This window comes from Capricornis sumatraensis, chromosome 15 (assembly GCF_032405125.1).
Source record: "Capricornis sumatraensis isolate serow.1 chromosome 15, serow.2, whole genome shotgun sequence".
NCBI classification, from domain to species: domain Eukaryota; kingdom Metazoa; phylum Chordata; class Mammalia; order Artiodactyla; family Bovidae; genus Capricornis; species Capricornis sumatraensis.
In genome coordinates, this window is record NC_091083.1 from 71,430,421 (window position 1) to 71,453,729 (window position 23,309).

The following is a 23,309-nucleotide window of genomic DNA, read 5'->3' on the forward strand; positions in this document are numbered from 1 at the left end:
AAAAAATAAAGATTTTTCTGACTTGTTTGTTTACAGAAGGACTCCATCATCTGTCTCTTTCCATGCTCTTTCATTTTTCACCAAAGCACATAACACACTTACCATTACTCTACATGTTTATGTGTTTATTATTGTCTGGGTCCCTCATTAGAACATATGCTGTAAGAAGTTGGAGACATAATGGTTTGAGTCACTCCTAGCACAGTGCCTAGTGTATTGAAGGCTCATAGTAGCTGCTCAGTAAAAACATGTAATGAATGGTGAATAAATAATGAAATGAATGAACATCCGGTAGAACTCATGTTTCATGGAACACATTTTGGCAAATGCTGTGTAAGGTGTTTAGAGCTGTCTACTTTGCACATAAGACAGAAGATAAAGCAGCAAAATAGAAAACGTCTGGGGAATTCTCTGATTTGCACCTACTGTGCTTGGCTTTAGTCCCTAACCCCTATCTTATACGTTCCTAAAATCCCCCTCCCAGGAATTCTCTCTCACTTGGGCCCTGGAGATAGGTCTTGCCCTTTCCTTTGGGACCCTCATAGGATGAAGACACTGTCACCTGCCATCTCTCATCATCTTGCAGCTCTTCTGAACTTGACATCGAAAGACCCATTTTCCCTAAACCTGTTTTTTCCTGTTCTGGGAAATTCCTCAGAAGTGAGTTCACTAGCTGATATTCCTTTGGGAAAAATGACAGATTACTCTCTATTTTTTGTTAAGTAATGATCTTAAGTCTTCCAGTTTTATGATGTCAATAAGTTGCTTAAATGCACATTTAAAAAATCCAACTCTTTGACTGCAGGAAGATGCCGTGTGTGTGTGTGTGTGTGTGTGTGTGTGTGTGTGTGTGTGTGTGTGTGTGTGTAAAATACAGTGTTTAACATAAAGTCTTAACAATAGCAAGGGTTGAGGATGTTTTTGCTGGCTTTCAGAATGGTTGGCGAAGCCTGTCTTGGTTAAAAAGATGATTCAAGTATACTTAGGTTTCCCAGAGAGATCGGTTCATGAATGGATCTTCATTCCAGAGATATTCCTTCATTGATTTAACAAACATTTACTGAATAGTTCCATGCGCTTTCACGCCCTGGCCTTATCATCCTGACTTGTGGCCTGTCCTCACACTTTCTCTTCATATCAGCTTGGTAAGAAAGGGACCCTTTTTTTTTTTTGAACATTACAAGAAAATTTTTGTGTTTAGTATATAAATTTCTCAACATACAAAAAATAAAATGCTGTGATTTTGTTAAATGACCAGTAAGAAGTCCAACCACATAGACCCTACCCCAGCTTAGTTCTTCATAATCACTGTGATGATTGCTATACAACCCTCAGAAAACCTGTAGCAAAAACTGAGATTGAAAACTGATTTCTGAAATGTTTGTATTATGCCTTTTATTTAGGTGGTTACTTTAATAGCTTTGGCATTAAAAAAAATAATTTTGCTTTTTAATTTTAATTTTGTTATGTATATTTTTTATTGGAGTGTGGTTGACTTACAATGTTGTTAATTTCAGGTGTACAGAAAAGTGATTCAGATACATGTGCACACACATATATGTTCTTTTAAATTATAAGTTATTATAAGATATTGGATATAGATCCCTGTACTACACAGGAGGTTCTTGTTATTTATCTATTTTATGTATAATAATGTGTATCTATTCATCCCAAACTCCTAATTTATCCCACCCTCCTCCCAAGAAAGGAGCCGGTTTGTTTTTTTTAAAATTTTTACTTTATTTTACTTTGCAGTACTGTATTGGGTTTGCCATACATCAACATGAATCCCCCTTCCACTTGGACTCTGTGGGAGAGGAAAGGGCTGTTTTTAAAGAATCAGTTTTTCTTTGCTCACGGTCCCACTGAACACTGCCCAGAGAAGATATGATTTGCAATTATGTAAAAGTAATTACTGAACTCAGAAATTACTAAGCATCTTTTCTGTAATCCTCTGGTCTCATCCATTGGTGTTGTTTGGTTGATGAACATTTATTGTCAATCACCACTAATTAATTTCCATGGATCTCTTGTCACTCATGGGTAGAGTTAGGAGCTGGAGTTAGATTGAGGGATTCAAATCCTAGTATGGTTGTTTCCTATGTGACCTTAATCAAGTTGCTTTCTGTCTTTTTTTTTTTTTTCTCCAATTCCCTTATCTCTAAGAAGCGGGAAAATGATAAAACTTCTCTCGAAGGTATATTAGGAAAGCGGAAGGGGACAGAACATAGGAAGTACTTCGGAAGGGCAGTTGTAGTAATTGGTATGGCTCTTACCCTTTTGGAGCCATATGACATCACCTGGGGCTGATCAGAGGCAGTGGGAGATGATTTCTGATAGAAAAAGAAGAGGCCTTCGTGGTACAATCACTTTGAAAGAAGTTTGGTGGTTTCTTACAAAACTAAAATACTCATCATACTGACCAGAGATCATGCTCCTTAGTATTCATGCAAAGGAGTTGAAAACGTACGTCCCCACAAACACCTGCACGTGGATGTTTGTAGCAGTTTTCTTCCTAACTGCCAAAACTTGGAAGCAACCAAGATGTCCTCCAGTAGATAAGTGGATAAATACATTGGATGTAGTATATCCAGACAATTCACTGCTAAAGAGAAGTGACCTCTCAAGTCACGAAAAGACAGGGAGGAATCTTAAATGACTATCACTAGACTTCTGTGGTGGTCCAGTGGTTAAGAATCCACCTTCCAATGCAGGGGGCATGGGTTCAATCCCTGGGATCTGGGAAGATCCCACATGAAGCGGGGCAACTGAGCTCACACACCACAGCTATAGAGCCTGCGCTCTAGAGCCTTCGAGAGCTCCAGCTACTGAAGCTCATGCATTTTAGAGCCTTTACTCTGTAACAAGAGAAGCCACCGCAGGGAGAAGCCCAGGCACCACAATGAAGAGCAGCCCCTGCTCGCCGCAACTAGAGAAAGCCTGCTCACAGCAAGGAAGACTCGGTGCAGGCAAAAATAAATAAATAAATATATAATTAAAAAAATGACTATCACTAAGTGAAAGAAGTCAATTCGAAAGGGCTACATACTATACAGTTCCCACTAAATGACATTCTGAAAAAGGTAAATCTATGACAGCAAAAAGATGTGTGGTTGCCAGGGGTTGGGGGGAGGAAGGTGAGTAAATGGAGCTCAGAGGATTTTTAGGGCAGTGACAATACTCTGCATGATGTTTGCAGTGATGGATACATGTTATTATTACATTTTTCCAAACCCATAGAATACAGAACACCAAGAATGAACTATGAGGTAAACTATGGACTTTGGGTGATTCTGATGGGTCCGTGTGTGTTCCGTTGTAACAAATGTACCACCATTGAAGGAATGTTGGTAATGGCAGAGGCTATGCATGTCTGCAGACAGAGTGTATACACGAAAAATCAGTACCCTCCGCTCAATTTTGCTGTGACTCTAAAACTGCTCTAAAAAGTTCTTAATAATAATAAAAAAGCTTTTCAAGGTATTGTCAACTTACTCCAGCAACAAAATCCATATGATCTGCTATTATTTCACTTGCGTGTGTGTGTGTGGAGGGGGTCATTTCCCAAGCTCCTCACTCTTCAAAGTCTTTATCCAACTTAATCCTGAAGGTATGTTGGTTCCATGCAACAAGGACACACTTGGTAATGAAGCCTCAAGGGATGGGAAGGAGTCTTACACATTCAGGAAACTGTTCATCCGTCCCTTCCTTCCTTCATAATTGGTTTCATGATTGATGGATAACGACTTCATGGCAGGCGGTGGAGTGCCCTCTTCCGGCTTCCACACATGTACATGTAGCTCACAGGCCATTTAACAGGATGCACATCTGTCCCCAGCCTTCACCCCCTACTCTGTACCCCAATCCTTCCAGATGTGCAGCTGTACTAGTCCCCATGGGCAAGAGGAACTATTCTAGAGTGTAAGCAAAGTCGTGATTTCAAAAGACTAAATGGGCAAGGAGATAGGACTGAAACAGGAGCCCGGAAGACCAGATTAGTCCCAGTTTCAAAGCCTAGTTCTTTCTCTTCATGGTTGTATAGACCTATTTGTACTGTCTCTCAGTTTCCCTGCCTTTAAAATGAGAGTCATCAACCTCTATCACATGAATACTACGTGAATCCAGTGAGAAAACAACACACGAGACAGTGACTGCAGGGTCTGGCACAGCTGAGATGTTCAATAATGACTTCAGCACCTCTTCTTGTAACACTTTCTATTTGAGGTTTTTTTCCTGGCTGCACCACAAGGTTTGCAGGATCTTTAGTTCTCAGATTAGGGATGGAACCCATACTCTTGGCAGTGAGGGTGCAGAGTCCTAACCACTGGACCACCAGGGAACCCTCAATACTTTATACTTGATTTAGGATGAGAGATGAGAAATGAGTCTCCCTGTGGCTCACCTGAGAGCAAAGTGGCTTTATTGCAGCTAATCTTCCAAGAAGACAGAAGAAGTTGTGTTCTCAGAGCCTCTGATCCTTGACTGTTTATTTAGGTTGGGGGGGAATTTGGTCAGGACATGGAGTCCTCTTGCTCACTTAGCATTTGAAAAACACTCATAGAGGGCACTGCTAGCTCTGGAAGAAGAACCTGGGGAGCAGGGAAAACACAAGGAGAAGCCGAAGACTCTGAGCCCGGCTATCCCAAGGCCACAAATTCCAGCTGCAGCCCTGTTCTTGGCTGGCCCCACCTGCCCATCTATAATTAAAGTCGTGTCTACAGTTAGGCAGATTATAAGGGGAGTGAAGAAGGATGTCAGCAAGTCATAATTTCCAGAATCAAAGCCCTTTCCCCCCCATCTTTTTTCCCTCCCTCTTCTGGATTTGGCAGCAGGATTCCTCAAAAGTAGGCCATGATGTCCTTTCCTCAAGTTCACTGCAAGTGGGCAAGGAGTGCCCCACAGGCTGCCAAGGCCTGGATTCTGGTTCTTGCAGGCATTGAGCAGGGAACTTTCCAGAACTTTCCTTGGACGCTCACCTCTGGCCAGGGAGGCAAACATTTGTCATGGAAGATTTTTCTTTCCTTTTTTTTCCCCCCTAAACAAGAGTTTGTAATAAATAAGGAATCCTTTGCAAATAGCCACGTCTTGCCCAATTTTATTTTTAATTGTTAAAGGGCATGTGTGCTAATGCACAGTTGATGTAGGAAATAGGTTCAGATGTCAAGTTGGAAAGGTCTTTTGGGGAAGGGTCTTGGGATTTGAAGGTTTATTTGGAATCATCATCCCTTTGGTTACAGCCATCATGGAAAGAGAACTTTTCAGACAGAGTGCATGAAAAATATTGGATCTGGGTCGGGGGTCTATTGTCAATATTATTTTCATTAAAGTAACCACGAGCCTGACCTGGCACTATGAGGCCACAGAAATGTTTCCTTAACAGAGGCTGCTGCCATCAAGAAAACGATAACCTTTAGGACACCCAAACAGTGGGCCAGTGGACAAGGCTGAGCCACCTTGAAGGTTCCTCTTTCGGTCAGGACACTCTGTGTGTTTGACATCATTAAGGTAGAGACATAAAGGCTATAAAGCAAGTTTCGAGAGAAATTTCAGACGATAAATAGATACCTGTGAATCATGGAGATTTCCTTCACTAAATTGCAAGCCTAGCCTGAAAGTTGTATGTTGATCACTTCTCCCGTATCCATGCTGATTGATTAATAGTGGCTGCCTGAAAGTGGTCATTTAGGGATGTCTGCTTTAGAGATGGAAGAGGGCAGGGATGGCTCCTGTGCTGTGTGTTCCAACCTGAGTGTGTCCCCAAGTGCAGTCTCTGGGACTTGCGGGGTCCCCGTGACAACCAGGGATGACCTCACTGGTTGCCTTCCTCCTCTGCTTCTCTTCCTCCCCTCCTCCGCTCCCTCCTCCCTCTCCCCTCCCCATCCTGTCGTCCTCCTTCCTCTCTCCTCCCCCATGTCTTTCCTCCCCTTTCTTCTCTGTTCCCTTTCTCCCTTTCTTATCCTAGAAAGGAGACTCACTTTGTGCCAAACACCACTAAATCCTTTTACATTTATCATCTTATTTAATCCTTAAACAACCCTGAGATTGATAGTAATTCCATTTCTAAAGACTGGAGAACAGGAGCACAGAGAGATCTGCCAAAATGACATAGTGTCAGAGCAGGAAGGGGCGCCAGGACTCTCTGAAGGTGTAGCTTCTGCCCGCCTTCACTGTGTCTGTGGTCCTGCCACTGTGCTCTCCACGGCCCCAAGGCTGTTCCTCTCCTGCTGCCCCATAGCTGTCAGCAGTGTTTTTGGTTCTTGAGTCACGAAAGATTGAGCTGGTTAATGAGAACTGTGGGAGTGGAGGTTTGTGATTATTATTTTTTAACTAAACAAAATTTCTCCTCTTGCATCTTCTTTGCTTCTATTTAAGCCGTGCTGCTAAAGGTAGCATTTTGACCAAATTAGCCCTCTGGTGGGAGCTTCCAAGAAGAATATTCTGGAGCAGCATCTGAGCATCTGACAATTCCCTGATCATCATGTTGGATGATGATGTTAACCAGCACCACTGGAGAGCAGATTCCCAAAGTTCAATTCCCCAGGACAGAGTTGGGGTGGGCAGCTGGAAGAGAGTTGGTATTTTGGTTGATCTCTTCCAGATGCTGCTGGTTGGGTAGAGCAGCTGCCCTCACATGAGCTTGCTTTGCATCAGGGTAGATTTTGGGCCAGGAATGGACAGGCTCAGGGCTCTGTCAGATGAGGAGAAGGGCAGGTTGGCTGAGCTCAGTTCTCTAGAGACGTCATGGCAAGAGTGGTCCTATCCCTCCAGATTCTGTGTTGGCTCATGGCCTCGCCCCTCCTGGCTAGCAGTTTGCTTTCCAATTGCCTCAGGTGAAGTTGAGTGACTGAGCGTTTCCTGTCAGGGCCAGAGGGAACGCATGTGCCTTCTGTTCCAATATTCTGATTTGTAAGGAGCACCATCTCAGTATCTGAGCCACGAGTCACGGTGCCAGTACACGTGTGTTCCCAGGTCTACTTTCTCAGTTGGCAGGATGGCAACGTTCCTCTCCAGAGGCACAGTGCGAAGGGGCCAAACAGGACAAGGGGGCAGGAAAGATCTCAAGTAACTTACAAGATATACACTGCAGAGCCTGGTTGTTGGCTTGCTTGTATGTTTGTTTTGTTTTGATTTATAATCACATATCAATGATTCTTTTGCCAATATTCTAGCTCCAAGAAGCCAGATTAATAGAGAAAAAAGCTATCCTGCTTTCTGGGTCTATTTCAGTGGTTCTTTGTTTTAAATGCATGTTGGTAATCTTCTAAGGGAGATTTGAAGAATATTGATGCCTGGGTCCCATCCCTAGAGATTCTGATATAATTGTTTAGGTTGAAGCTTTTATATCATGATTTAAAAGCTCCACAGGTGATTCCAAGGTTCAGCTAAACCTTGAGAACCCTTGGTTTATATGACACTTGATATTTGAGTGCAGGCAGAAAGTTTTAGAAGTCAAAACAATAGGGACTATCCTGGTGGCTCAGTGATAAAGAATCCACCTGCCAAAGCAGGAGACACAAGTTCAATCCCTGGTCTGGGAAGATCCCACATGCAGCAGAGAAACTACACTCATGCGCCACAACTATTAAGCCTGTGCTCTAGAGCCTGGGAACCACAACTACTGAGCCCATGTGCCACAACCACCGAAACCCATGCAGCTGAAGTCTGTGCTCCCCAAAAGAGAAGTCATAGCAATGAGAAGCCCCAATACCGCAGCTAGAGAGTAGACAACACTTGCCCCAACTAGAGAAAAAACCCATGCAGCCAGAAAGACCCAGCACAGCCAAAAATACATAAATGAATGAATAAATAACATTATGTAGAAAAGAAATCAAAACAGTAACCTAAATAGATAACTTTTCTTGCATATCCATATGCCAGACACTGTGGGAGGTACTTGGCCTCCATTATCTCATTGACTTTTCAAAAACTGTATATCTGAGTCACCTGCAGGGCTTGTTAAAACACAGGGGTCTGATCCTCACCTCTGGAATTTCTGATTCAGTGGGTGTGACAGGCAGACATCACAATAGTCTTCCTTCCTGGTATTCTTGCTCTTGTGTCCCCTGGAGTGTGAACTGATCTTATTGATTGGCTTCTAAAGAATGAAATATGGGAAAAGAGATGGCGTACCATTTCTGCAATGAAGTTTTAAAAAATGCTGTGGATTCTATCACTCTCTCTTGCTCTCTCCTACACCTCTCTTCCTGGTGGAAGACTGCTGTGTCATGAGGCAGTCCTAGGATGAGTTCCATATGGCAAGTGTGTCTAGATTTCTGACACACAGAAGCTGAGATACACTTGATTTTTTTAGCTGCTAAATTTTGGGGTCATTTGTTAAGCAGTGGGTCAGGGGATTTTCATTTCTAACACACTTCTAGGTGATGCTGAAGATGCCAATCAAGGGATCATGCTTTGAGAATCACTGCCCTATAGCAATTTGAGGAAAATATTATTACTCTACCCATTATACAGGTGGAGAAACTGCTGGAAGCTTTTTTTTTTTTTTTAAAATATAAATTTATTTATTAACTACTTTTTCTATTTATTTGAAGCACAGTAAAAAAAAATTGGTACACTTTGGAAATTCAGTGGCACAGGTACACTGCTGTAACTTGAGGGACATTATACAGTTTAAAAAAAAAGGAAAAAAAAAAGGAAAAAAAATTCCCCTGTTGCAAACACCTGCCCCAACAAACCATTTACAAATATTAGGTCAATAAACGGACAACATCCATAAAAAGGTTGCTTTCTTACTAAAATGCAAGACTTTAAAAGATTGGTTATCTAAACAAGAAAAGACAAAAACAAACTTGAATGAAAGCCTAGGGTCAGGGTCCTGGAGGAATGGGGCCTGGAACTCCAGCAGGATATGGTAGAGGGAGAGAAGAGTATGAAGGCCCAAACAAAAAACCCCAATTTTAGATGTGATATCTAGGCTTTCAAATTTATTTATTTTAATTGGAGGTTAATTACTTTGCAATATTGTATTGGTTTTGCCATACATCAACATGAATCCGCCACAGGTATACATGTGTTCCCCATCCTGAACCCCCCTCCCACCTCCTTCCCCATACCATCCTTCTGGGTCGTCTCAGTGAACCAGCCCCAAGCATCCAGTATCATACATCGAACCTGGACTGGCGATTCATTTCTTATATGATATACACAATGGAGTGTTACTCAGCCATTAAAAAGAATACATTTGAATCAGTTCTAATGAGGTGGATGAAACTGGAGCCTATTATACAGAGTGAAGTAAGCCAGAAAGCAAAACACCAATACAGTGTTCTAACACATATACATAGAATTTAGAAATATGGTAACAATAACCCTGTATGCGAGACAGCAAAAGAGACATAGATGTATAGAACAGTCTTTTGGACTCTGTGGGAGAGGGAGAGGGTGGGATGATTTGGGAGAATGGCATTGAAACATGTATAATATCATATATGAAATGAATCGCCAGTCCAGGTTCGATGCATGATACTGGATGCTTGGGAAGCTTTTTAAACATAACCTTATGCAAGGCCACATACTTGAGTGGTAGTGGTGATGCTGGGATTCAAATGAAGAAAATCGGAGTCCCATACTGCATCTGTATCTGTTATTCTATCTCTTTTTCTCACTGGGAGGTATGCCTGTTGCCTTCTGTGTTGGTCATATTGATTGAATTGTACCTAATGGTGATGGATTGCCAATGGGGAACTTTGATTTTGGTCTTTGTTGGGGATTATAATTGAAGAGTCTTTTATCTAGGACACAAATGTTCTCCAAAATTAGGATTAAGGCTGGAGTGAACCCAAGGACCACTTTATCTTTTGACAGAGAGGTTCTCAAGCTTTAGCATGCTTCAGAATCACTTGGAAGTCTTGCTGTAATACAGAAGGGTGGGAACCATCTCAAGAGTTTCTGACATAGCAAGGATGGGGTGGAACCTGAAAATTTGACTTCCCTGGTGGCTCAGATGGTAAAGCATCTGTCTACAATGCAGGAGACCCGGGTTTGAGCCCTGGGTTGGGAAGATCCCCTGGAGAAGGAAATGGCAATCCACTCCAGTACTATTGCCTGGAGAATCCCATGGACAGAGGAGCCTGGTAGGCTACAGTCTATGGGGTTGCAAAGAGTCGGACACGACTGAGCGACTTCAGTTCAGTTCAGTTCAACAAGCTCCCAGTCAATGGATCCAAGGACCACCAAGAATCACACTTATAGAAGCCTTGCCTAATCAATGGGCCATGATACTTACTGCATGTCAAAAGTCTTCAGGCTGAATCCTTTGAGCTGTTTAGTTCAGAGAAAAGAGTGGGCAAATGCAGAGCCCTGTCTCCCCCACCTACCACCCCCACAATGCATAATTTTACCCCACATGCCTTTTTGCTGTGGGTGGGACTTACAGTTGTAGGAACTGTGTTGCTAGGCTCTTTTCTACACCTTCTATGCATTCTAGGGCAGGCTCAGATTTCATTTAAATGATTGCTGGCAGAGGGTGGTCATACTCAGCCAACTGTGTTGCTTTGAGGGAGGTGTTGCTATTTGGATTAGATCTTGAGAAGCTGAAATGAGAACATTGGCACGTGACCGCTCAGGCTTGTCTCTCTGCATTACCTGTTAATACAGACAGGCTGGCCAGGTGGAGGTGATGGATGTAGGCAAAGCCAAGATCAGCCAAGCCAACTACAGAACAAATGTTTCACATTGCAGATGCCAAGCAGCATTTCCCTTGCCAATGGGATCTGTGTTTTTCTTTCTTTTTCCTCCAACACTGATTATCCCTTTCACTCAATCTGCTGCTCTGTGGCCAGTTCTAGCCTGGCCAGGGTGGAGCTCAGGATACCGACATGTGATGGTTGTGCCTTGGCCATACTGGAATGTAGAACTGCTTCAAGGCATGGGGTGAGGAGATCTTACCTTCTTTGCACCAGCAGTGAACATGTGTAAGAGACACAGTTGCTGGACTAAACTGGGTGTGCCAACAAAAAGTTTGCCCCTCGTACTATATCAACCATTCAGGAGAACCTAGAGTAGATATTAAGTTCTGTTTTTGAATGATCTTTAACAAATATATAGCCAGCCTTCTAAAGCACTAACAGGCCAGTGGTCATGTAGATTTGAGAGGAGACACTGTGGTAGAATGTATTATTTATTTACAATTTTTCAGGCCCTTCTAACCTTGTCATCCTTCCTTGTGGACAAAATATTCTCTTCATCCCATTAACTTTGGGTCTATCCAGTGTTCTTGCCTGGAGAATCCCAGGGACGGGGGAGCCTGGTGGGCTGCTGCCTATGGGGTCGCACAGAGTTGGACACGACTGAAGCGACTTAGCAGCAGCAGCATGATGTGACTTACTTTGCCCAATGACCTGTTTACTCTGACTGCACAGAAGATTTTAGAACCATTGAAAATTTCCACTGTTCCTCTTACTCTGTCCCTCCACCATAAGACAAGCATTCAACAACCAGATAGAGACTGCTCCTTTAGCTTGATTCCTTAATGATCAAACTTGAAACTTACCCACAGTTTGGAACAGTCTCAGAGCCACAGCCAAGCCATAGCTAAAGTGTGAGGTCAGTGGCAAATATTTGTTTTCTAAGCTAAGACTTGAAGGTTGCTTTTTACATAGCAGAGCTTAGAAAAATCTGTCTTACACAGAGACACAGTCAGATCCTAGTTTAGAGTCTTCCCTGACTTCTCAAGGATCAAGTATTTCAAGTAGAGTGCTGAGCGTACTTTGTTTTATTAATTCAGAAACACTTACTGGAGTGATCTCTTTGAAATGTGATCTAAATATAAAAAGTAAACAATTTTTAAATCTTCAAGGGAAAATACAGGAGAATACTTATCTAACTTAGTAGTAGGAAAAGTTTTCAAAAAATAGGAATGATTGATATATTGAGTAAGAGGAAATGAGAACTTTGTATAACAAAGATTACATAAGCAGAAAGAAAGCCTAAGAAATGGAGAAGCTATTTTATATTTAATGTATATATAACATATAAAGGATTTCATATATAATGAAATCAGAATATATAATGATATAATGTGCTGTGCTGTGCTTAGTTGCTCAGTTGTGTCTGACTCTTTCCGACCCCATGGACTGTAGCCTGCCAAGCTCCTCTGTCCATGAGGGTCTCCTGGCATAAATACTGGAGTGGGTTGCCATGCCCTTCTCCAGATTTTCCCAACCCAGGGATTGAACCCAGGTCTCCCACACTGCAGGTGGATTCTTTACCAGCTGAGCCACCAGGAAAGCCCAAAGTCACTCAGTTGTCTCCAACTCTGTGACCCCATAAACCCCATACAGTCCATGGAATTCTCAAGGCCAAAATACTGGAGGGGATAGCCTTTCCCATCTCCAGGGATTCTTCCCAACCCAGGGATTGAACCCAGGTCTCCTGCATTGTGGGCGGATTCTTTAACAGCTGAGCCAGAAAGGAAGCCCAAGAATACTGGAGTGGGTAACCTATCCCTTCTCCAGAGGATCTTCCCGACCCAGGAATTGAACCAGGGTCTCCTGCATTGCAGGAGGATTCTTTACCAACTGAGCTATTAGGAAAGCCCAATGATATAAATAGTTCCTGCAAGCCAACAAGAAGAAAAAGCAATAGGAAAAAGGGCAATGTCATCAGAAATTCATGGACGAGATAACAAGTGTGGCCCAAACCATGTCCAATATGGTTAGTAATTAGAAGAATGTGAATGAGACCACAACAAGACATCATTTAACAACCATCAGACTCCCAAATTTAAAACTATGTCGGGTGTTGGTGAAAGTATCCTTTGTGCCAGTGACGAGTAAGGCTCTGATACACACCTTGATCTTGAGGGACTTAGCACTGATTGCAGATAGCAGATGTATAAAGAGATGGCTATAAAACCTGTGGTCACTGAACTGATGGCATTTGTTACAGAGGAATCTGAGAAGGGATCCCGTTTCATTCAACCCATGGAAGTCTATCTAAATTCTACATAAAATGCACATGTATGAATAAACACACTTGTACAAATATGTATACAAATTGTATACAAATATGTGTACACAAATATGTGTACACAAATATGTGTACACAAATATGTGTACAAATAGGTGTCTGTGGATATGTATGTATATATGTACCTTTACACTTGCAAGTTGGAGAAGGCGATGGCACCCCACTCCAGTAGTCTTGCCTGGAAACTCCCATGGACGAAGAAGCCTGGTAGGCTGCAGTCCATGGGGTCGCTAAGAGTTGGACTCGACTGAGCGACTTCACTTTCACTTTTCACTTTCATATATTGGAGAAGGAAATGGCAACCCACTCCAGTGTTCTTGCCTGGAGAATCCCAGGGACAGCGGAGCCCAATGGGCTGCTGTCTGTGGGGTCGCACAGAGTCGGACACGACTGAAGTGACTTAGCAGCAGCAGCAGCAGCACACTTGCAAGTATGTGTGAATACATATATACGTATTTGTACTAACAGCTCGTTCTTTTTTACTTAATTTTTACATTTCCATGTATATAGAAAGACTAACAAAATGACATAGAAAAGAGAGCCATCTGAAGTCTTAGCATTTTTAGTTATATTTTCATCTTTATTGTTTCTTTTATTACAATAATTTCCAAAATAGTCTGAATTTTCAGTTTTGATTTCTTACACAAACTAATCATTACTGTGGAAGGTTTTATATTCTTCTGAAAGTTTTTTACATTTTGCCTTTAGGTCACATTTCCAAGTGACTGTTTTTTGAGTTCACATTCTAGAAATGAATCTGGTTTTCCTCTGCTATGGTTGGAGAATAGACTGTAAGAGACTTTTCCTCTTTGGAACGTTTTGAGGTTTTCATCAAGGCCTAATTATGTAATCATATTTTTGTAAATGTTCTAGGAAAAGTTCTGGAAGAGAAAGCTTTTTTCGGTTGTTTGATTTTAAGTACTGTATCTTCTCTAACACATGGTATCATCAGACTTTTAAAATTTGTGTAAATCTGATGGTTGCATAACAGTATCTCACTGTAGTTTATTTCACGTGTCTCTAACTGCTGAGAAATTGATCATCACTCAGATGCTTTTTTGGCTATTCTTACTTTCTCTTTCATGGCTTTCTGATTATAGTCTTTGCCCTTTTCTTACTGGTTTGTCTTAAAAAAATTGATTTAAAGGCATTCATTATATCTTCTGGACTTGATTTCCTATTAAATGAATTAGAAATAACTTCTGCATGTCTGCACCTTCTCTTTTTGCTTATATTCTTTTTTTTCATACAAAACTATACTTTAGTAAATTCATCAATCTTCCATGTTTTGTGCTTTTTAGCTTTTGTTTAAGAAAATCTTTCTTACTGATCATAAAGGCATTTGCCTACAGCTTTCTTTTGAAGGTTTTAAACTTGCTTCTCACAACTAAGTTTTTTAATCCATAAAGAGCTTATGCTTACATATGGTGTGAGGTATGGAGTCTACTTTTTTTTTTCCCGATTTGGATGGTGGGCAGTTGCTTCAATGTAATTAAAGAAATCTTCTCTTCTCTAAATTTATAATGCCACTATATATTGGTAAATTTTTCTTGGAGCATTTTCCTCAGTTCTGCCAGGTCAATTTATCTTTACCTGTAGCAATGCCACACTCTTTTTGTTCCTGTAGCTTCATAATAGGTTAGATAAATAAATTACACAGCAAATCACCCATCAGTTTTTCTTCAAAATCATCTTGGTTTATATCGAATTTTTATTCTTTCATTTGCATTTTAACATTAGTTTATCAATCACCTGGGGATCTCTATTGTGACTTCATTAGAAAAATATATTTATAAATTATTTTAGGTGTCATCATTTCCTTTGCAAAAGTGAGGTCTTTTATGTATTGACATAGTATAGCTATCTCTGTATTTAGAATTGTTTTTTATGCCCTTAAAAAATTTTTATAATTTTCTTCATAAATGTTTTCTTTTCTATCTTTCCTTTGCTACACTTATTCTTAGATATACCTTTCATAGGTCTTAAGAATGATATTTTAAATTTTATTATAGTTTCTACTTTTATAGATGTGATGTTAATTTTAATATACTACTCTGGCAATAGTGATAAATATTTTTAATAGTTGTAATACTTTTTTTCCTATATTGCCTTGTATAATCAATGTTGTCTATCTGACTAGCAGGAAAGTTTATTTCTGTCTAATCCTTAAATGTTTTCTTGCTTTTCCTTGCATCCCTGCATTGACTAGAATGTAATGCCGTGTGGGTGCAATGATAATAGCATTCCTTTTCCTCTGTCCTAACTTTAAAGAGAAGGCTGCTGAATTCACATCATTCCATATGATATGTGATGGGCTTTTTAGTGCAAGATGTTACATACGCTGTACTGGGAAGCTATCCTTCTCTTCCCTCATCCCTACTTTGCTAGGACCATTTTTTTTTTTAAATTGAGAAAGGCTATTAGATTTTATCCAATGCTTTTTGGGGACTCTTTTGAGATGCCTGTATGATTTACTTCTTTAACATGCTAATGAGGTGAATTTCATTAATGGATATTTCTAGCATTTAATTATGCTGGAATTCCTGGCATAACTCCAACTTGATACACACACATACATATACACACTGCTGTACCTGTTATATACTGCTGCGTTCAGTTTCCCAATGTTTTAAGAAGCTACTGTATATACAATCCACTATCTATATTTTTAATTCTAGAAGTTTTTTTCCAGAAAGGAATCAGGGAGTCTTTTTCAAATTTGCTTCATCTTTTTTGTATCCTCATCTTTTCTTTCATCACCATTTTCTTTAATCATCTGTAATATATTTAATTTACTCATCTCTTTCGTAAAACTAGCTGGTACTTCCTATTTCTTTTGTTTCTTAGATCTGAGGAGTCACCACCACTGTGGTCCCAGTTCTTCATTTGGTCTGTGATTTTTGGTTTCTAGCTCATCTTTAGCAATGGTTGAGAGTCTTCTGTCAGAATCCATCATGTCTTTGCAGTAGAAGTTTCCTTGCTGAATCTGCGCAGTGATGCCTGAACTTCAGAGTCTGAACAGCTTTTTGAGGATCTTGACCTTATGAAAGAAAGTGAAAGTGAAGTTGCTCAGTCGTGTCCGACTCTTTGAGACCCCACGGGACTGACTGTAGCCTACCAGGCTCCTCCGTCCATGGGATTTTCCAGGCAAGAATACTGGAGTCGGTTGCCATTTCCTTCTCCAGGGGATCTTCCCGACCCAGGGATTGAACCCGGGTCTTCCGCACTGTAGGCAGATGCTTTACCATCTGAGCCGCATAGCTAATTCTACCCCTTGGTTTGTCTTCAGTTGTGTATTCCCATCCTCCTGTGAACAGTGAAACTTCTGGGCACCTGAAACCTGTTTCCTAAACCTGAACCCCTTCTGGACCATTGCCACATCAGCTCATAGACCTCCCTCCCTTATCTTGGAACCATAGGGTTTCTTTTCTTTTCTTCAAGGATTTCTATGCATTAAAAAAAATCTTGCAATTTATCCAGGATTTCTATCCATTCATTGTAGGAAGAAATAGCTTTGCATCATTCTTAGTCTGTCATATTTTCAGAAGTTAAAAATCTTTTCATTTTATTTCAGATTTTAAAGTCATGTTGTTTATCTCTGCAGTTTTTCCAGATCTCATATCATCTTTGTATCTGACTGCAATAGTTTTATAAATTCAATGTCCTTTTGATTTTTCTTATGAACAAAAATAATACTCTTGCCTTGTTTATTAGTGATCTACTTTGATTCTTCTGAATATGCCCAGTTTTTTGAATCAGAGTATATTTTCTTAGATTTAGCATCTTTCCACTCTTTATAAAACATTTTAGGAGAGTGTTCAACATATTGGCCACAGGTTGTCAGCAGTAGAATCATCTTGATTATTACATTTTCCATGGCCTTCCTTTCATTAAACTGACTCAAGACCTTGGAAACAGAATCTTAGAATCTACAATTTAAATGAAAATTTTATACAACTGAAGAATTGCTATTGAAGAAGATCAATGCTTGTCCAGCATTAGATCCTAGTTAAATAAGATATGACAGAAGTTTTCTCATTTAGAGTCTCCTAAGTTTCTATATAGTCCTTTAGGTTGAAAGTTGAGAAATATCTGGGTTGCTCTCACTTTCTGTTCCTGACTCAGAAGTTTCTGGTGATTCAGGAAGGAGCAAGAGCTAGAGACACGAGTGGGCCTGGTGGTGGCACAGAAAAGGTCTTCATCAGTGGGACATACGATGTCTTCTCCATGTTGGCATGGCAACCAGAAATTGGCAAGAGTAGCACCCCACTCTCTGGTCTTACATACCAGTTGCTCTACTCTACATATGGCAGCTCCCAGGGCCAGGAGAAGGTATAGAACCATCTAGAGCTGCAGTGGAGACAATCTTGCTAACCTCTTCTAGTGAGAAACTCCAAATGGAACACCCCTACTGCCTTTTGACTTGTCTTGTCTCTAGTTTGCAGCCCTATGAGTAGATTTCAGTTGAATATCTTCTATTCTCTCTCCAGATGGGCTGCCATATTATAGAGGAAATTGGAGCCTGGTTTCTTCTTGGCTCCCCTCCCATCTAGAATATTTCTGGGGCTGGTGCAGACTTTGCTTCATATTTACAATCTTTTGGGGATTTTATTGGGAATCTGAGAAGGCAGAGGCTTTATCAGATGCCTTTCTGTATGTGACTGAGTTTCTGGAAATATTCCCTTTGTTCTATAGAGTATGGGCAGGAGGAGGAGCTAGGAGAATTTTCAATATGAAGTCGAGCGATTTTTGCAGCTGAGTCTGACATCAATTAGAAAGATTTCTCTTATCTCTCATTATGACACCACCCTTATGGCAGAAAGTGAAGAAGAACTAAAGAGCCTCTTGATGAAAGTGAAAGAGGAGAGTGAAAAAGTTGGCTTAAAGCTCAACATTCAGAAAACTAAGATCATGGCATCTGGTCCCATCACTTCATGGCAAATAGATGGGGAAACAGTGTAAACAGTGGCTGACTTTATTTTTCTGGGCTCCAAAATCACTGCAGATGGTGATTGCAGCCATGAAATTAAAAGACACTTACTCCTTGGAAGGAAAGTTTTGACCAACCTAGACAGCATATTAAAAAGCAGAGACATTACTTTGCCAACAAAGGTCCGTCTAGTCAAGGCTATGGTTTTTCCAGTGGTCATGTATGATGTGAGAGTTGGACTATAAAGAAAGCTGAGCACTGAAGAATTGATGCCTTTGAACTGTTGTGTTGGAGAAGATTCTTGAGAGTCCCTTGGACTGCAAGGAGATCTAACCAGTCCATCCTAAAGGAGATCAGTCCTGGGTGTTCATTGTAAGGACTGATGTTGAAGCTGAATCTCCAATACTTTGGCCACCTGATGCGAAGAGCTAACTCACTGGAAAAGACCCTGATGCTGGGAAAGATTGAGGGCAGGAGGAGAAGGGGATGACAGAGGATGAGATGGTTGGATGGCATCACTGACTCGACGCACATGGGTTTGGGTGGACTCCGGGAGTTGGTGATGGACAGGGAGGCCTGGTGTGCTGTGGTTCATGGGGTCGCAAAGAGTCAGACACGGCTGGGCGACTGAACTGACTGAACTGATGGCTTCTCAAATATTCACAAATCTAAAGTATGCAGGACTTCCATGGTTGTCAAGTGGTTGGGAGTCTGCCTGCCAATGCAGGGGACATGGGTTCGATCCCTAGTCCAGGAGGATTCCACATGCTGTGAGGGAACTGAGCTTGTGTGCCACAACTACTGAGGCCACACTCTGCAACAAAGAAGAGCCCCCACTTGCAGCAACTAGAGAAAGCCCTCACACAGCAATGAAGACCCAGCATGGTCATAAATGAATGAATAAATAAAATTTTAAAAAGTTCTTAAAAAACCAAAGTATGCAAATCCTTTAAATTTTAGCCAAGTATAACTTAATGTATATAGAAATTCAGAAAACTTGAAAAGGCATTCAGTTAGTAAGTTTGTACTTATTTTCTAGGAAAGTAGTCAAGCATATTATAGTTTGGATCCAGTAAAATTTTCACATCATGACTAAAATAATAAAATGACTTTTATCTTGAAATAGAGGATATTAGCATTTCAAGAGACTCTAGAGAAAATTTCATCCATCTAGACGTCAAAAAATAAACACTGCAACTGGTTCAATTTCTCAAAGTTTTCTATATTTTTACTTCTTTTTTCTCATGGCATCCACATTTCTGGACATTTTACTGTGAGTTGTCAAAAAGCCATTTGGCCTTTCAGCTCAAATCACAAATCCTCAACTCTTACTTCCTTTCGGCTGCAATCCGAACACCTGCAATCGTGGCCAACTTCAAGCCAGAGTGAAAATGTTCTTTTCCTTTCATGCCTTTTGACGTTGTCCCAAATAACAGCCCTGTGAGAGGGAAAATGTCAAGCTGAGGTGAACGGCCGGCTCAGGTCTGATCTCTGAGCCATATTCCCTCGTACCAATGGGGAAACTTGGACAGCGGGCGTGATAACTCAGCCATTTCTAAAAGAGGAAAATGATAACAACCATAGGAAGGCCTGCCATGGAAAACAGCCCCGAGGGTGTGTGTGAACCAGTCAATCTGCTTCTGCTTAGGGGGATATCTTGGGTCTGGTTCAAAGGGAGGCCTGCTCCGTGCCATGTGTCCTATGAAAGTGAAAGTGGGTGGGAACTGGAGGCTGGTCTCAGTCTCCGTGTTTACTTAACAAGAGCCTGGCTTCCCAGAGAAACAAGCCAAGGCTCAGGGGTTCCAGGAGAGAGTCCCATGGACCTGAGTTGGTTGTGGCTTATGTTCAGCTCTTCTGTTTTCCCGGAGACTTTAGTTCATTTGCTCAGCCACAGTGGTCTCACAGAGGTGAGACCACCCATCTCTGCCCCCTGTTTGTACCCCATCCTTGCCATTCCTGTTGCCTCTGTACTTTCTTCATCAGCATGTTTACAAGGCCTTGAGATGGAGATAATCATGCTTATTTTGGAAAGGAAGAATGTCAGGCTTAGGTAAAGCCTTAGACCACCCTGCTTCTGAATCCTGAGTCTGGCTTAAAGTCCAGACCCAACAGCATGTGAAAAGATGCTCATCATCACTAATCATCAGGGAAATTCCAATCGAAACCATAATCAGATATCGCCTCAAAGCTGTTAGAATGACCAGCATCAAAAAGAACACAAAGAGCAAAAGTTGGTGAGGATGTGGAGAAAAGGGAACCCTTGTACACTCTTAGTAGGAAAATAAATTGGTCCCCCCACTGTGGGAAACCATACAGAGGTTTCTCAAAAGAGTAAAAATAGAGTTACCATATGATCCAGCAATCCCACTCCTGGGTATATGTTCTCTCAAAACAAAAATACCAATGCAAAAAGATAAATGCACCCCAATGTTCAAGACTTCCAAGTGAAGTCTTTAGCTGGAGGAAGTCTGACACTTGCAAGGAAAAGCAGGAAGATACTGTGGCTGAAGTAGACGGAATGAAATGGAGAGTAGGAGAGGACAGGATATTGTTGGGGTGAACAGAGGGCATTGTCAGATGACAGAGATCTGGGGGGTCTTTATAGACCCACAGATGAAACATAACAATATGCTTTGTTTGATGAAGGCCTGTTCAAATGTATGTGCTACAATGTGAAGAAAATACACAGCACCTGTTCTGGCATTTTGGTTCTAAAATCAGTCTCCATTATAGATGTTCACATCTTATTATTAGTTCTGAAGTCCTGGCTTACACAGAGCTTGTAGTTCCCAAATGGGACACCAGGGTTTGTGGTTGTCCAACCATCCCATTGTAGGCATGCTACCAAGTCTTGTCAGCATGTAATATACATTTTTGCTACAACTGGGTTTGTGGCTATCATGGCTGTACATGGATTTTTAAGGCTGAATGGAATGATGATGACGTTTAATATCTTATGGTTAAGAGCTAGGAGTTACAACTTCATGCCAACCAGGAAAGACCTTGTTCTCCTGAAGTGCATGAGAATGTCACCTAGTGAGAAGGCCAGAGGGTGAATATTGCATTTCCAGGACATTGCAGTAATGAAGGGAGAGAAAAGGCAATCCACGGAGTGTGAGTGCTTTTATAGATGTTTCAAGACAACGTTACAACATGGGAGTGACTCTGATATTTTTATGGTTGATGTTAAAATCCACTATTCAGAGATTTCAATCCTGCTAAGCACACATTTCAAAGGATTCAAAGGGCATTCAAGGATTGGGAAACCTTGCTTGGGAACCTAGAGGCCGTATGCCTGCACCTGCTGTGGGCGGATCACTTTTGGTACTGTGCAGTTTAGATCCAAGTGATGAGTTGGGTTTGACCTTTGCATTAAATGGATTATTTCCCTTTTATATTAGCTGGGTACTTGGTTTATAAAATATTCTACCTTTCATGATTCCATTTTATATCTTCCCCAAGCCCTTGTGGGATAAGTAATATAGGGAATATTAACTTCATATCATAAGTGAGAAAAATGAGAAAACGCAGATGGTGTGACTTGCCCAAGGTCACACTGCTATTTAGTGGCAACAGAGATGGGACATGAGTCCCAGTGACCCACAAATCCACCCTTCTTCTCTGTTCTAGACTGACTTCCAATTGACAACACCATAGAGGAAGACGGCTGGGCCAAACCGATTGCTTGCTTTCGTGTAGAAAAATAGCATTCCTATAGGTAGACACTTTGGATTTTAGCCAGTTAATAACCCCACATCTATGTGGAAGACCCAACGCTGCTCTAAAAATGTATTTTCTTGATACAGTTGGATCACCTGGTATGTAGCTAAGATTCATGCTCACCAATGTCCTAGAAGTTTCTCAAGTGTAAGGGTAAGCTGAACTCCAAAGACCTGATGAAGTCCAGGAGGGGTGAGTGAAGGGTTATGGTCAATATAAATACTTTACTTGGGGTTCTTTTATTTAATTATCATTAAGAAATGATCATTTCTGCCTTGTAGCTTTATTTCCTCAACTAGATTGACCTGTCAGAGGGCCATGTCTATTATTATTATTTTTTCAATATTAGAAACCTCCCACCACGGTCTATTCTCTAGTGAGGCACTGTCCAGTAGAACTTTCTAGTATGATGGAAATGTTCTATATATGTAATTACCAGTAGGTTAGCTAGCCACTAGCCACACGTGGCTACTGGGTGGTTAGTAGTGCAACTGAAGGGCTGATTTTAAAAATTTATTTAATTTTAATTCATGTAAATTTAAATAGTCATGTGTGGCTAGTGGTGGCCGTTGTATGAACACAGGCAGCTCTAAGGACATTAAGATTTTGTGTATTTTATTATTTTTTTGGCTATGTTGGGTCTTTGTGGCTGCTCGGGCTTTTCTCTAATTGCGGCGAGTGGGGGCTACTCTTTGTTGCGGTGTGTGGGCTTCTCATTGCGGTGTCTTCTCTTGTCTCTGAGCACAAGCCCCAGAGTGTGTGAGCTTCAGTAGCTGTAGCCTGCGGGCTCTAGCTTCGGGCTCAATAGTTGTGGTGCATGGGCTTAGTTGCTCTGCAACATATAGAATCTTCCCAGGCCAGGGGTCAACCCAGAGTCCCCTGCACTGGCAGGTGGATTCCTATCCACAGAGCCGCCAAGGAAGTCCTCGAGGCAAAGCTTTCAAGACTCTTGGGGAGTATACTGTCTTTTTAAAACCTGTTATTTATTTTTGGTTGAGCCAAGTCTTCATAGCTTCATGTGGGCTTTCTTTAGTTGGGGTAAACAAGTTTCTTATTGTGGAGGCTTCACTTGTTGCAGAACATGGGTTCTAGAGTACTGAGTACTTGTGGTGCACAGGCTCAGTTGCCCAAGACATGTGGGATCGTTCCAGACCAGGGATGGAACCTATGTGCCCTGCACTGGCAGGCAGATTCTCAACCACTGGACCACCAGAAAAGTCCTGTAACTTACTCTTATAGGTACTGGTGGCATTGGCAGCGGAGAGTCCTCTAGTGAATCCTTAGGAAGTTGCCGTCAGCCAAAGAAAGCCTCTTGGTCCAGGGTCGTGTCACTTTTTGTGGAAACTTGCACCCAATGACCAATCAGTGCAGGCTGTAATGGTTTGTCCCTCTCACCCCAGTTTGGAACAGCTCTGAAAAGCGATCCCAGTTCCAAGACTCCTTATGGAACTGACTGATGCTTCTGTTGCAACTGCATCACAGTGCAATTTCTCCCCCGGCCAGTCTTTCTTCCTGTACCCCTCACAAGTCGATCTTGAGAGCACTCGCCAATAAACTGCATGTATGTGAATATCCATCTCAGAGGTGACTTCCTGGGAACTTGATCTGTGACACATCCCTGGTTCTGTGCATCTCAGATACAATCTGTTAAAAAAAATACATTAGAAAA